This window comes from Dromiciops gliroides, chromosome 6 (assembly GCF_019393635.1).
Source record: "Dromiciops gliroides isolate mDroGli1 chromosome 6, mDroGli1.pri, whole genome shotgun sequence".
Taxonomy (NCBI): Eukaryota; Metazoa; Chordata; class Mammalia; order Microbiotheria; family Microbiotheriidae; genus Dromiciops; species Dromiciops gliroides.
The window spans coordinates 141,694,315-141,710,862 of record NC_057866.1 but is presented as its reverse complement, the minus strand read 5'-3'; the positions used below and the strand labels follow the sequence as shown (position 1 = coordinate 141,710,862).

General features: G+C 35.9%; 1 long non-coding RNA gene across 1 annotated transcript in view; it reads right to left on the bottom strand.

The window, feature by feature from the left end:
* LOC122730478 overlaps positions 1-15,419 on the bottom strand; it is a 387,036-nt gene extending 371,617 nt beyond the window's left edge. Inside the window, exon 1 of the long non-coding RNA XR_006353510.1 lies at positions 15,088-15,419. This is a non-coding gene — a long non-coding RNA (uncharacterized LOC122730478). The remainder of the gene's footprint in view (positions 1-15,087) is intronic.
* Positions 15,420-16,548: the final 1,129 nt, after the last annotated feature.

Below are 16,548 nucleotides of genomic sequence, written 5' to 3'. Positions count from 1 at the left end.
CTATATTCCTTATAAAAACTCACCAAACCGAAAAGACTACCCTTTTGGGGAGGAGATGAACAGTCCGCCTGCTGCGCATGTCAGACTGCCTGCGGGGCACTTGACTTCCGGGGGGAGAGAACGGAAGTGAGGCTTTTGCCTGCTTGGCGGGACTCCTGACTGCACGGCACAGACTCTCTCTCTCCAAAGGTGGCCTTTTCGGTTTGGTGAGTTTTTATAAGGAATATAGACTAAGCTTAGACTTAAGACGATTTGTATTGTGTTTCTACTTTCCTATCCTTCTAATCAACATCACCTTGTGACTATCATAACTATAAATAAAAAGGTCTATCTAGAAAACCAAAAGCTTCTTCCATTTACTAGTTTGGGAGATAAATTAAGGGAAAGGTTAAGTAGGGGAGATTTATGATCTAATATCCAATTTTAAATCTCACAAGTTGAAATGATTTTCTTAAGGTCACACATGCTATATTACAATGGAATGGTACTGAAGATCTCCAACTACAAACCTGAAACTTCACTGTGTCCACAGACCACACTTTGCCTATTTCACATGAGTACATCAGACCAACATGCTCAAAGGATACTTAAAATAGCACTGTCTTCAGTTAAAAGAAACCATATTCTAAATAAAACTAGCTATAAAAGAATATAGTTGATCCTTTAATGAAAACCCTGTCCCAGATATATGTGTTTCTGTGCACGTTCTTCACAAAATTTTGTACAAACGGTAGTAAAAGTATGATGATTCCCATTGTACAGATATGATAACTGAGGCATCAAGTTCATAGTTAGACAATTAGTGACTATACCCTAATAAAAATATTTTAACAGGAATAAGGCCTATGTACATACACATAGAGAGATGGTAGTTCTTGTAGCTGTTCACCTGAATCATTAAATTAAGAAGCTGACATTTATGCAACACTTTAAGATTTTCAAAACCTTTTGCACATGCAATATCATCTGACCCTCACAACAGTCCTGTGAAGATAACAGGTCTAATGTTCTCCATTTCAGAGACAAGGAAATGGAGGCTTGGAGAACGCAAGTGACTTTCCTAAAATCACACAAATCTTAAGTGTCTGAGACAGAATTTGAACCCCTGTCCTCTTAGTTCCAAGTAGAACATTCTATTCCCATATTCCTAGTGCCTCTAAAGAGCAATATTCTCAAAGTAGACACAGAGACTTAGTCTGTGAATCTCTATGACACCTGAGATAGAGGCAAATTCTGTTTTGCTTCTCTTAGGAGAGTGAAATAGTATACTGATTCACTAATTAATTAAAATAATGATAGAAATAATTAACTGTCCTGCCTCACCTTTAAAAGTTCTTAGGTTCTCTTCTTGTTTGTCTAATTATATTGTGTTAGCTTATTTGAAAAGGTGATGATCATGAAAATGATGTCATATAGCAATCACCCTGCAATACCCTTCAGATATTCTTCCTCCCCTTCCTGCCTCATCTTGACACATAATCTTCTAAACACTCTGCTATGAAATCAAGCACAACAGGAATCAATATTTGAAGTTCCTCCATCCTCCTGCTCGGCATTCCCCGTAGTGATTCAAAGTTCTGTCACTGAGCATGCTCCTGTTTATAGTCCTCTATAAGATACAAATTACCCTGAGCTGGATCATCACCAAAAGAAAAGGCATTAATTATCACTGAAATTTACACTGGCAAACCATAAAAACATTAATTAAAACAATGCTTACGGGAGCTTGGTGGTTTTCATTCTTTAATTTCTCAACTTTGTATCTGGGAAGAGATTACCCAAATCAAAAGATGCTCAGTAATTCCCAATCCCCATTGAAACAGAAACTCTGGTGGAGGCATCAAATTACTTTTTTTTTGGTAAGGCAATTGGGTTAAGTGACTTGCCCAAGGTCACACAGCTAGTTAAGTGTCAAGTGTCTGAGGCTGGATTTGAACTCAGGTCCTCCTGAATCTAGGGTCGGTGCTCTATCCACTGTGCCACCTAGCTGCCCCCCATCAAAACACTTTTTATATAAAGTTATTTAATTTTATCATCAAAATATGAAATTGAAAGACATTAGCAACATCTGATTAAAATAATGGGGTGGCATACTTGATTGCTCTGACTCCTTCCTTTTCTTTATGGCTTTTACATGTTGTGGCATGAAAGGAAAACCATCATCATGTCTGAATAATAAAGGTAAAACTAAAGGTCAAGGCTACCTAAACTGATTTCTGGGAACATTTTGAATGTTATACATCCCCCTTCAATTTTGATAGAGATTAAAAAGGCTTTGTTTTGGAGGAAATAACTGTGCTGATGAATTCCCTTAAGAAAGGCAGGGTAGTTTGACTTTGTTAGAAAATATGATTGGAAAAAAATCTCCAAGAGATTATATTCTAACCTTTAAATGATTTTTTTCTTGTTTCATATCTAAGGGAAAACTCTGCTGGTTCATTACTTTACTCTTGAATAGAGCAAGAGGGCCTGCAAATAATTATTGAGGCCTTTTTCCCCACAAAGGATAAAATTCTAACCCTGATATTTTTTACAATAGTCTCACATCAGAATCCTGTTCATCAAAACTGAAGGATTAACATTACTAAGTTCAAAATGTCTATTTCTGTAGCAAGACTATAATCCTCAGTTTAGGGGACAATGACCTGCCAATTATGATTTTCTTCTCAAATATATTTGCTTCAGATGAACTGTGTGCTTTCTGAGCCTGTATAATTCAGTCCAATGTAATGCTATAAGGGGAGATATTATAAAAATGTCATAACAATATTTAAATGTTATTTCAATATTAAGCTACCCAATCAATAAGATTAGATTGTTCTCAAAGAAGATAGAAGAGATGCAAATGTTCCTCTGCTTATATGTTTCAAAATATTTTTTTAAAATCTCCAACACTAAAGTAAACATCGTTGTTTTACAGAGTTATCAGAATCCTAAATTTTGATTGAACTATTAAGAGAATCACAGAACCATATACCCAATCTGTTAAGTGGTCATTCCTCCTTTGCCTGAAGACCAGCTGATATTGCACCTTCTATTCTGAAATACAAATTCATCAAGATTTTCTTTTTTTTTTTCTTTTCTAGACATCCAGCCTAAATTTTTCTCTTTATGACTTCCATTAATTGTACCTAATTATGGCTTCTAAGATGAAGCAAAAGGACACAAATCACCCTTACATCTGCCAGTCCTTCAAATAGTTGAAAACAGCCATCTTACCTCATTTATGTCTTCCTTTCTCCAGGTCAATCATTACCCTGATCTCCCTATGGCATGATATCAAGGCCCTGTTACACATCACTATTCATTGGATATTCTCTGATTTACTAACATTCTTCTGAACATGTGTTTGCTAATACTGAACACAATATATATTGTTTCTTGGGTTTCCCTATCTTGCCTACAGTGGAAGTGAAGTACCCATTCACAGGTCTGATTCTACTACTGATCAGTATGGAAGCCTTAACCTAATCAATTTCTGACCTGAGTCAGTTTCTCATTTCTTAGGTAGCCTGGAAGCCCCACATTCACAAGGATTCACTATATTGGTTCCAGACTTAGACTGCTTGGCTTTAATTTTACTGATGCTCAAAATTTCAAGCAATGCACCAATCTATTATCTTATGATTTCACTACTTCATTAACCCAGAATTTGGGGGGTAGGGAGATAGATATAACCTAAGTGGTACATTTTATACCTCTTTTCACACAATACTATGATCAGTATGCTACAGTCTACTTCTACCCACTTTGTGCATTGCCTTTATACCTTTGGTCACTAACAATCTTCATCCTTCAGAGGTCATACATTTCTGTGACCTTTTTTTTTAGCCATTTAGTATCACTCATAGAACACTGAAATGTCCACAAATATAGGCTTTAGTGGCAGAGAACATCCTGATATTATGAAAGTAGAGTATATTTCCAGTCCAAACTGGTTCTCTTTCATTCAATTAAATTCTGAGTCCAGCTCATTGTTGAATAGTTATATATTAAAGGACTTTCTATTCAGCTGCTGTTCCAATCTGCCATCTTTAGATTTTTAATCCACTTGGTTTTTTCCCTACATGCCTCACTATGAAAATGTCCTTTGTAAGACCCCTCAAATTATCAGGGAGATTCTATAGCATCTCCAGATTTTCTAAATGAATATACTAATTCTCTCTCTCACTGATCCAATATTTCATTAACCAATTTATTAGCCCCCCACACAATTACCAACTTTGAGTTTACACATATAAATTCTATTTCAATTTAATTTATTATAATTTTTAAAATTTGTCACTAATGTCTTTCATTTTTATAATAGCCAATATTATCATATATCACTCTACTGCCCAGGGAGCCATAACTTATAACAAACAAATAAGAGAAGAAAAATAGTTCAACATAACTTCCCAGCATACACACACACACGCGCACACACACACACACACACACACACACACACACTCTTTTCAACTTTTCGGTTCTTTTTATGTATATATTTCCCCATTATAACGTAAGCTCCTTGAGGGCAGGGACTGTTTCTTCAGGGTTGTATTTATATTTCCAGCTCTTAGCACAGAGCCTAGCTTATAGTAAATGCTTACTATATATTTGTTCAGTTCTTTGGGGCCAAACCTGGTCATTATAAATTCATAGCTTTCATTTTTAACAGTTGGTTGTCATTTTTTATGTTTATATTTTTGTCATCATGTAAATTTTTTTTCTGGTTCTGCTTCCTTCACTTTCACTTCCTTTCACTTTCATGTAATCTTTTTTTGGTTATGCTTCCTGCATTTTGCCTCAATTCCTAAGTTGCATCAGTTCCTACAAAAATCCAGTTATTTCAAAGGAGAATGATAGACCCTGGTATCTATCATAATTGGTAATTTGGGGGTCTAGGACAAGGAACAAAAAGTGCATTCCCACATCAATTTCATGTTATAAAAATGAAGCAAGAAGTAATGAAGGTAAAATTTGTGTGGTGATAGAGGAAAATGATTTCCTTTAAATTGCCTCTGTGCTGTAGAAAGAACACGTCAAATTGTTGTGCTCTCTAAATTTTGATATTCAGTTGTCATGCCCTAGTTTCAGCACTCTCCATTAGAACTGAAAATAAGGGGCAGCAGAAGGTTTGCATAGGTCACCAAGAAATGAAGCTTGTCAAGTGCACCTTATTTTCCTTCAGGGTATGTTCAGCATTGAAAACTCACCATACTGATTGGCTTAGTTGGGATCTAAGTTTTGACTCATTGTTAACATGTCATAGAGTGCTAACAGAATAGTCAGCATGCCTTTGTGCCACTGCCAAAGAAGATAAGTTATCTATAGATGAATTCTCTTCTGAAGCAGACAGTACACGCTAGTCAGGCAGCCTAAAAAGATAAGGGACATGGGATGCACAAGAACTCTTGTTCTATCAAACTTGATTCTCAATGCCACACTAAACTTTTTCCCATGACTCAGGAAAATTATCATCTGAGGATCACAAAATCTCAAGAGTACCATTTAGGTCAGAAAGGAGAATGGGGCTTTTTTTTTTTTTTTGACAATGACAAGACCAAAGAAAAATTTTGATGGGAAATAGAGTAAATGTCATGGGGAGTGTGAGAATCAGAGTGCCACCACCCAGCTGAGAAAGACATTGTAAGAACCAGGGTAGCTCCACCCTGAGGAGAAAGCATGTGACTAAGCCTCTGGAAGCTGCCTGGTGTCCAGAAGTTACATCGATAGAACTGCCTGTAAGTCATGTCAATTAATGCTACCAGCCAATTAGGTTGGATCTGTGTGTGGGGAAGGCCCTGTTTCCTGTTTCGCAGGGGGCTTCTGTGAGAAGCCACTGAGGATCTTTTCTTTTCATTCCAGGACTTCAGGTCGGTGCAGAGAGAGAGAGGAAAGAAGACAGGCTTTTCTTGCTGTACTCCATGTGTTATCTTTACTCTTTAATAAACATTTAAAAGCCTAAACTCTTACTGAATTTATCAGTAAATCTTAGCTAATTTCTCCCCCACACTGGGGTCAGGTCAGGGGGACCACACACTTGATTTTTTTTTTTTAATTTTAGTGAGGCAATTGGGGTTAAGTGACTTGCCCAGGGTCACACAGCTAGTAAGTGTTATGTGTCTGAGGCCGGATTTGAACTCAGGTACTCCTGACTCCAGGGCCAGTGCTCAATCCACTGTGCCATCTAGCTGCCCCCCACACACTTGATTTTAAACATCACAGGAGGAAATAGGATGGAGGGAAATACTGTTATCAATAGTAACTATGAAAAATAATTTGAAGCAAATTTGTCTGACAGGCTTCATTTCTCAACCACATAGAGAACTATGTCAAATCTGTTAAAATAAAAGCCATTCCCCAATGATGGATAATCAAAGGATATGAAGTTTTCAGATGAAATAATCAGAGCTACCTATAGCCATATGAAAATAAAATGTTCTAATGCACTATTGATTAGAGAGATGCAGGTCAAAACAATTCTGGGGTACTACCTCAAACCTATCAGATTAGACAGCAAAAGAAAATGACAAATGCTGCAGGGGATATGGGAGAAATGAGACACTAATGCACTCTTGGTAAAGTTGTGAACTAATTGATTTAACCATTCTATACAGCAATTTGGAACTATGGCCAAAGGGCTATAAAGCCATGCATACTTTTTAACCTAGTAATACCACTACCAGGTCAGTATCCAAAAAGAGATAAAAACAAAAAGTTGAATTCAAAATTTAGGAGATGCCCATAAATTGGGGGAAGGCTGAACAAACTGTGCAATGAGATTGGAACACTAGTGTGCTATGAAAAATGATGGGCAGGATGCTATTAGAAAATCCGGAAGACTTACATGAGCTTATACAAAGTAAAATGTACTCTATACAAAGTAACAGCAATTTATAAGATGATCAGCTGTGAGTTACTTAGCTATTTTCAGCCAATAAAATGATCGAAGAAAATTCTGAAAGATTTATGAAAAATACAATCCATGTCCAGAGAAATAACTGATGGTGTCTTAATACATATTGAAACATTATTTTTATTTCCTTTTTATAAAGTGGTGTTTTTTTTCTGGCTGTTTTCTTTCATAGCCTGACTAATGTGGTAAATGTTTTGCATGACTACACATGTCTAAATTATATTGAATGTTTGCATCCCCTCTGCCTATAAATATTCCATAGCAGATTCTTCCCAACATGGTATAGACTTTGTGATAGACCTTCTAAGCACTAGTAGTACCTATTGGTCTCTTGATTTCCCTAAATAGCCAGTTCAACTCCTTTTCTCATGATGTGTTCCACATTAATGTCTTTTATGTCATTTATGGTACCTCATACAAATCAGAATACTGGAATCTTAGAGTTGACAGGGAGCTTAAGGGCCATCTCATCCAAACCCCCAAGTAGCTAGCTACTAGCTGGGTGACCATGAATATTCATTTAACCTCTAATTCAGGTCTCGCTTTTTTTTTTTTTTTGGAGGGGAGGTGTGGCAATGATGGTTAAGTGACTTGCCCAGAGTCATACAGCTAGTAAGCACAAGTGTCTGAGGCTGGATTTGAACTCAGGTCCTCCTGAATGCAGGGCTGGTGCTTTATCCACTGCACACGTAGGTGCCCCACCCAGGTCTCCCCATTTTTAAAATGCAATAATAGCATGTTCATTGCCTACTTACAAGACTATCGTAAGATGTAATTTATGTATATTTTGGGTATGAACGAAGTAATGAGTACAACATAAGTATGATTATCTCCTCCTACTCTATCTCACCTCTTCATTCATATGGACAAGGTTTTTTATGTTTAGAAATCCAAGAATTCCAACATTTCTATATGATCTAATAACTGTGTTATTCTCTGGACTCCTATGTCACTGCGAAGCACAGATAAGGCACATATAGGCCTGAAGTCCATTTTTTTTTCTCATATATTCACCACTAGACATTGGTCAGTAGGTGATCAATTTTTCGTTATGGTCATCCATGAACAAAGAAACCATACAAAGTTGTCATGAAAATCAATAAAGCTAATATATACATAATACTTTGTTATATTTAATTCCTAGCAAGGATCTGTGATTTCATAGGTTTATCCTACGGTGACTTGTAGAATGTCTTCCAATGTTGCTTAGTCTAGAAAAAAAGGCATTACCATGTGACTTATCTGAGCTGGTATCTTCAATGACACACATACAGGTCTCTTAGAAGTTTGCACTAGAATCTTTCCCAACTTGCTAGGACCCCCTAGAGCTTGACTCCCACGGTTGCCACATTACCACAGTGAGAATCATAGCACAATGTTGGTGGAAGGTTAATATTAATCCTTAAAGAACTAGATAGCATGGGTTAAATATAACTATGAATGATGACTGTCTAGAAAATCCAGATGCTTGGTATCAGGCTTATGAAAGGAAACTGTATTTTTAAATTTCTTATATTCTACAAGACTAGACGAGCTGAATACTGGGTACATTGGGCCAAATTACTTAGGGCTATTGGGTCATCGACTGAGCTAGAAGTGGCCTTAAAGATCATTAAATCCTCGTGTTCAGATAGGAACCTAAATGCACAGAATGGAAAAGTGACTTGCCCAGGGTCACACAGCAGTAAGAACCAGAGGTAGAAACAGGAGCCCAGGTTTTCCCTGTTTCACATTTAGCATACTACCTATTGTGGAAGACAGTTTCTTCTGTAAGCTTTTTTGTTTAACCTCAGGAAAGTAATTTTCAAATTTTCATAATAGTCGCTAATAGTTATTGTTTACAGCTATCAATCTATTTATATATCTATCCATATGTATGTATAGAGTGCCCCCAAAATGACTGTTTTATAAAAATGTCATCTCCCTCAATGTTTTTATGAAGAGTCAGTGTGGAATATTGAGTAAAGTACTGCATCTGGAGTAAGGCAGACCTGAATTCAAATCCAGACATCAACATCTGCTATCTGTATAACTCTGGGAATGTCACTGAATCCTGACTATCATTTTCATTTGTAAAATAGGAATAATAACACCTAACTCACAGGATGATTATGAGGGACAAATGAGAATATGTATATAAAGTGCTTTGCTAACCTTAGGGCTCTATATAAATTAAAGTTATAATTACTAACAAAGTCCAAGCTCCTTAGATAGGCACTCAAGAGTCTCTCATATTTAGCTCAAAATACTTTTCTAGCTTAATCATCCACTTTTCCCCTATGCACCCTATGCTTCCATTGCAATGGACTATTCAACATTCTCTAATCCAATGACTTTTCTGACTCCATCCTTTGCTCACAGATTCCCTCCACCTGGAAAGTACACCCCACCTACTCTGATTGCCAACATCCTTCAAGCCCCAAATCAAATGCTAAGAAGCTCTCCTTGATCTTTCCAAATGCAAAGAACTTCTCTTTGCCCTATGTTCCTATAGCATTTTGCTTTTCTCTTTTCTTAAATAGTCATCACATTCTGCCATTTTGATTATTATAATAAATAGCCTCTTGTTCCTTAATGGACAATTTTAGCCCCGTGGAGGTTTAGCACAGTGCCTCATATCTCATAGATGTTCTACAAATATTAATTAATTTTTACATTACAGAGTAAAATAAGTCCCTAGCCCTCAATGCATTGCAAACTAATAGCAGTGAATATGATGATGAATACAGGAAGCAAACAATACTGACAACATCTATTTCCCTAAGACCTTCCTTTTTTGGAGTATCCCTATCCAATTATGGATAAAGAGAGAAATTGTACATGAGGTTTCACTAGTATGGATAAGGAACTCTCAGGTGAGGTGCCTCCTTCTCTAGTTGCAGATCAGCAATTTCTCTAAACTCAACATCTTTGAGAGTTGCCTCAAACACTGAGAAGTGACTTACATTTTGTAGGACTCATTCATTTTATAAAATATCTTGTTGCAGACTATATCTTATCAAAGTGCATCTTTTATCTGTACATTTAATTCTCAATGATATTGAATTATGCAATTTACATAGTGTTTTTCATCCATAATATGAGCTGGAAATCAGAACTGACTTCTACACCTGGTCCTTCCACTAAGCACTAAATAGGTGACCCTACACAAATCACTTCTCATCTCTAGAACTCAGTTTCTACATCTGCAAAATGGGGTGGTTGAACCAGGTGACCCATATAAATCCTATCAGCTCTAACTCTGTGATGCTTAATTGTGGTCAATAACTATTCCTGACATAAACTTGCATGATTTTATGTGAACATTGCCTTGAAACATTTAGGATAGACTCAAGTCATTCAACCAGGTTTTATTACGCCCCTTACTATAACGAATGGAATGTCGCCACCTGCTGGAGACTTACTGTAGAAAAGCTCCACCATGAGGAGAAGGTCTCTGAGGGCCAGACCATGCGTCTTTTCTTTGGCATCAGGAAGTGACGTTTGCTTGTGGGAGGAAGAAGGGGGAGCCTGGCGCTGACTCTCTCTCTTTTCTGTGGACTCTGGTGGAGAGCGGAGCTAGGAATGCTCTCTCCCTTTAATAGATAGGAATCTAGGCCTTTCTCTTTCTCTTCACCAAATTCTTATTCTCCTTAGTAAATGCTTAAAAGTCTAACTCTTGCTAAAGCTTATAATTTATTGGCGACCACTCATTAGATATTTTAGACAGTATAGCTAGAATTTTAGACTTTACAGATGGTGACTGTGGCAGGAGCAATGCCAAAGCATCGGTTCATGAGGGACTGCCCCTCTGGACAAAACTTTCCCTCTCTCCCTTTTCTGTATTGTTATTAACAATATAGTTAGTTATAGTTAGTTATCATAGGGTATTATATTCTGTTATTTTTGACTGTTTCATCAAAGAAACACCCCATTTCTTGAAGAAACAAAGCGGGGACTGTAATGATTGGAATGACGCCACCTGCTGGAGACTTACTGTAGGAAAGCTCCACCATAAGGAGAAGGTCTCTGAGGGCAAGACCATGCATCTTTTCGTTGGTGTCAGGAAGTGACATTGGCTGGAGGGAGGAGGAAGGGGGAGGCTGGCGCTCTGACTCACTCTTTTTCCTGAGGACTCTGGTGGAGGAAGGGAGCTAGAAATGCGCTCTCCTATTAATAGATAGATGAATCTAGGCTCTTCTCTCTCTCTTTACCAAATTCTTATTCTCCTTAATAAATGCTTAAAAGTTAACTCTTGCTAAAGCTTATAATTTATTGGTGACCACTCATTAGATATTTTAGACAGTATAGCTAGAATTTTAGCCCTTACATTACCCTATGCTAGGCACTGTGCTAAGTTTTTGTTGTTGACCAGTTGTCTTTCAGTCATGTCTGACTCTTCATGTCACTTTGGGGGGTTTCTTGGCAAACAAAACAAACCAAAAAAACCTGTAATAGTTTTCCATTTCCTTTTCAGCTCATTGTTACAGATGAGGAATTAAGGCAAACATGGTTACACATCTAATAAGTGTCTAGGCTAGATTTGAAACTCAGGAAGATGAGTTTCCCTGACTCTAGGCCTGGCATTCTAATCCACTGCACCACCTGGCGGCCCTACAGTGCTAACTACTAGGTGGATACAAAGAAGACAAAAAAAAAATAGTTCCTGCTCCGTGAAGCTCAATCTGAGAGGAGACAATATGCAAATAGCTATGTAGAAAACAGGTTAAATTGGAATTAATCTCAGGGAAAATTCATTAAAATCAAGGAAAACTTGGAAAGCTCATCTGGTAAAGAGTGGAATTTAGCTGAGATTTTAAGGAAGCCAGAGAAAACTAGGAAGTAGAAATTGGGGGGAGAACATTCCAGGGATAAGTGGCAGTCAGTGAAAATGACATGAGTTGGGAGATGGAATGTCATGTGCAAGGAACCAGCAAGTAGATCCCTGGATCACAGGGTGCATGGCATGGGGCAGGTAGAGGGAAGAAGGTATAAGATTGAAAAAGTAGGAAAGGGGCCTGGTTGTGGAGGACTTTAAAAGCCCAAGGATATTAATGTTGTTTCTAGAAACAGTAGGGAGGACGTTGGGATATAATTTAATGGTGGGTAGGTATGAGGGTGACATGATCAGACTTTGGCACTTTAGGAAGTTCAATTGGACAGCTGGATTAAGGATTGACAGGAAGCAAGAAGAAAATTTAGTAGCAAAAACAACCAGTAGACTATTGCAATAACCCAGGTATGAGATTTATACAGGCAAATTCAAAAAGTAATTTTCCTAAAGAAGAAAAATAGACTTAATTAGGAAAAAGTCTATTTTACCAATAACAGTAGCAGAGAATCAACAAACTGAAAAAGGCTTTAGAAATTAATTTAATCAAAACCTACCTTATTTTACATACTAGGAATTCAAAATTTAGGAATACCTGTCTTCAGATTCTATGTTCTTTCCATTACATAATGTCTCACTTCTTTATTTATGAAACTAGATTTATATGGTAGTCCTTTAGTTTTCTTTCAATATAATACAATGTAGAAACTTACCATTCCTATGATCAAAGAACTATCGTCACACTCTATAGAAAACTTTATAGAAAAATATTAAATCAGTCTTTCTTTTTATACTTTGATAGATCTATGATTTCATCAATGTGGAAACATCTTCGAGATTGCAACACACTTATTTTCTTTTTCCATCCTGTCTTTGTCTTGTCCTCTGCTTCCTCCCTCTTATCCTACCCTTTAGCCCCACCCCAAACCCCCTCTATTCATAGTTATCAGGAATTCATCTTGCTTTAGATATGATTCTGAACACTCAAAGGCCATGCCTGTTTACTACATGTTCAGGCAGGGTCTATTAGAATAGGTATTCTTCATCTGGGGTACATGGACTGTTGTTTTTTAAAATACACACATATAAATGTCTGTATATTTCTATTTTTCAATTTAAATTATTTCTTTTCCCAATATATCTATTTTATGCTATTCATTTAAAAACATAATTCTGAAATATAATCCATGGGCTTCACCAGTATACTACAAAAGTTAAGAGCTCCCTGTACCAAATGGAAAATATTTGATATTTGGATAGTTCAGAAAATGTGTATTAGTTGATGACAAGCCAAACAGAACTTGGGTTCAAATGACAGGATAAAGGAAATAGCTTACTTGGATACTAAGTCTATTGGAAGGATACAGAAAAAAAAAGTACAGATATCAATCAGCAAGCCAAATAACCTTCTATCACCCAGACCAAAGATTCTAGTTATTGTGGACATGTAGAACTGATCATTAAATAGTCAGGGATGTGCAATTGTTCGTGAAGCAGTTTGAGACCACTGCCCCAAAGTGTTAAGAGACTCCAGCTCCTTGGGCCCAGGACAGATCTCTTTAGTAAATGAGAATAGGTTCAAAAAATACTGGGAGTATTATAGTCTACACAAAATGACTCAAGGGTCAGTGTAGAATCAGGAAACAATTGTGATAAGAAGGATATGACTACCTTTCTCTTTGGGAGAGGGTTAGGAGAGACAAGAAAAACTCATCTCCTATACACAGAATATTGAACACAAAAGCAAAATTCAAGCCTTAGGATATTATGATCATATGGATAGTTAATGGAGTCAAAACAAGCTACAACTCTTATCTTCACATTGTTGCTGTTACCAAACTATTTCTAGTGCTTAGATGTTGAGGAGCCTCATCACTATCCAAATAGGACAGTAGGTAAGGAACCAAGTATTTTGACATCAAATATTCCAATTCCAACATATGGAACTATCTTTACAAATATCAGTACCCTTGCTCTCATCCATTTTTTAAGCTAAGCAAACATTTTATATACTGTATCTGCAAAGATATAAATCTCTGAAATAAATTGCATGAATTCTCAAAGTATAAAAGAACAAATCATTCTTTATAGATTTTGTGGTTACCGTGACAACAGATCATGAAGCAATTGGTAACCTTTGCCAAATTTAGTCTACAAAGAAATTTCAAATTATATGATTAAGAAGTTATAAATTCTTAAAAGAAGTACATAGCATAGGTATTACATTGATATAGTCATTTTGTGGGAAAATTTGAGCATTCCTTAATGCCAATCTTCTTTGGCCAGACCCTCCTTTGTAGAAATGTAAGAACCTGTATAATGTAAGGTCTTTAAGTGTAAATGGTGTTCTTGAAATTCACAAGAATATGGCATTTAAAATTGATTTGTCTCGTTTGATGGAGAATCCAATTTAGGTTAAATAACTATGTTTATGAAATGACTTCAGAATTATTTGGCTGCAACATGATAACTCATCAACTACCATGAGCTTGCAGGAATTTGAGCAGAAAAAGTAATTAACAATTCATTTAAAAACTGCCAAAAAACTGCTTGTAAGTTCACTTTACACTTTGCATACAGAGCAACATGTTCGGGGCTTTAAAAAGAAAAAAAAAGGAATTTACTTATAAAATCTACTTCTGTGTCACTGAACTTATTATGAAAAATAAGTAAGCCAATATTGATTTCAATGTTTCAATAAATCAAAACGGTTAAAGGCAACAACAACACTCGAAGGGACAAATATTTCCTATTAACTTTAACTAACATGAGTCAATAAATCTATGTTTTCCCAAAAGTGATCTAAATGCAATGATTGGACTGACAAGGAGACAGGGACTTAAACCTCATAAAGATGTTTTTTTTTTCAAAGTTATCCAAACAATGCACCTTCAAAGAAGGAGGGCTGGTGAACTGGGTAATGAATAGTTTTACACCCATATGCAAAAATAATTTCTACCTGTATGTATTGTTTTCAAACTTAAATGCTTTTAAAGTCTTGATGTTGGCACAATACAACACAGAATAGAATTTAAACAGACTCTAACATTACAGTGTATATCAGTTAACAAAATGGCTTATAAATATGTTATTTAAATGAGATTACATGTATAATTATCAGCTAAAAAGTACTTGTTAGCAAAACATAATTGTCATTACAATTTATGTGACAGATAGCTTACATTGTCAATTTTCTTTACATTTTACCTTTATAAATCCCTACTACTAGAGAAATATACATGAACGTGTTTTGTTCACAAACCTATACATATTATTCAAAAGTTTGACGTAAGAATCCAGTTTTTAAACACTATTTTCAAAATGTGCACATCAAAACTCCTCACAAATAAAAGAAAACAGCAGGAATACTACATACCTTTAGCAGAGGATACCATGATATCTTCTTAGCACCTGCTTTGTTTATTCACCTTGCTGGTATTTACTGGAATTATAACATTCATTTTTCTTTTCCTTCTATTCATAATTCCTAGTGTTTGAAAAGTACTAAAGGACTCAAAAATATAAAAATGAACTCAAATTTGTATGAGGACTTATTTCCAAAGACTGCCATTTGGCTTAGAAAAAAAGATATTATTTACCAAAGGGACAAATCTACTTGTTTCCATTAGAAATCACTCTTACATCCAATCCCAGAATGGGAATAAACCACTAATTCATCATCTGTTCAAAGACAGTGTTCTTTGGTTGGCAAGCAAGGTAGCAAGAATAGTATTTTCTCCCACACACAGCTCTAAAAATGGGAAGAAAGTCTGATGTAAGTAACATAGATAAGAAAATCTTTTAGATAAGAAAAGTAAAGTTTGGATGAACTTGATAAAGGCTGATTAAGTTTGGATGAACTGGATAAGGATTAAATGCTGCTTTAGTGTCACAGTGCCTATTTGGCTTAGTACCATAAATGAACTACCAGAGGCCAATGAATCCTGAAACTCAGAAAAGAGCTCCAAATGTTTAATAGTTATCCTCAAATGTTTCAGAAGGTCCTAAGCCCAAACTGTCCCCTTGATCCTTTCTAACAATTAAATTTCTGAAAAATAAATTAAAAAGCAATTAAATTTCTGAATGGAAGCTATAGTTTGCCAAAAGGAATATATTACTAATAACTACAGCTATCTAAAATTACATATTCTCTGATGTCTCTTCTAAGACTGATTCTTTTACTATACATTTCTGATACTATTGAACAAATACACCATCATGTTCATCATTTTCATATCATTTCAATATTTTGATAGATCTATAACCTCATCAACATGGGCAATCTCTCAAAAAGTATAGATAATAGTTCATGAATATGTGTGTATCTTCCATTTTCATTGTTCATGTCCTCCTATCCATCATCCATACTTGGTTCATGATTATGGTAGAGGAAGTTCCTTTCACATTTTTGACATTATGTGATAAGAGTGTTGCATGTATATTGTCCATTCCTTATCCTTTGCTCTTTCTATACAACCAGACCATTTTCTTTTCTATTCACATAGCTCTCAGATGTTTCTTACCTGATCCTTCTGCATAATTCTTCATTGGTGATATGGCATAACCTATTTATAACCACTATGTATTTCTCCATTGTCCTTTGGCCAGTCTATAATGTTGATTTCTGATATGTTGTAGTATACCATGATTTTTAGCCATGTTTCCATTTTCTCTTATAGAGTAACTCACCAATGAACTAATACATAGATATTGGCTTCTGCTATAGTCATTCCCTGTAATATATAGTATTTAGATATGGGGATTCACTCTTATGGAATATAGGTACTGTTTAATGCATTACTATTGTACAAAATATACACATAGGTCACAGATTGTG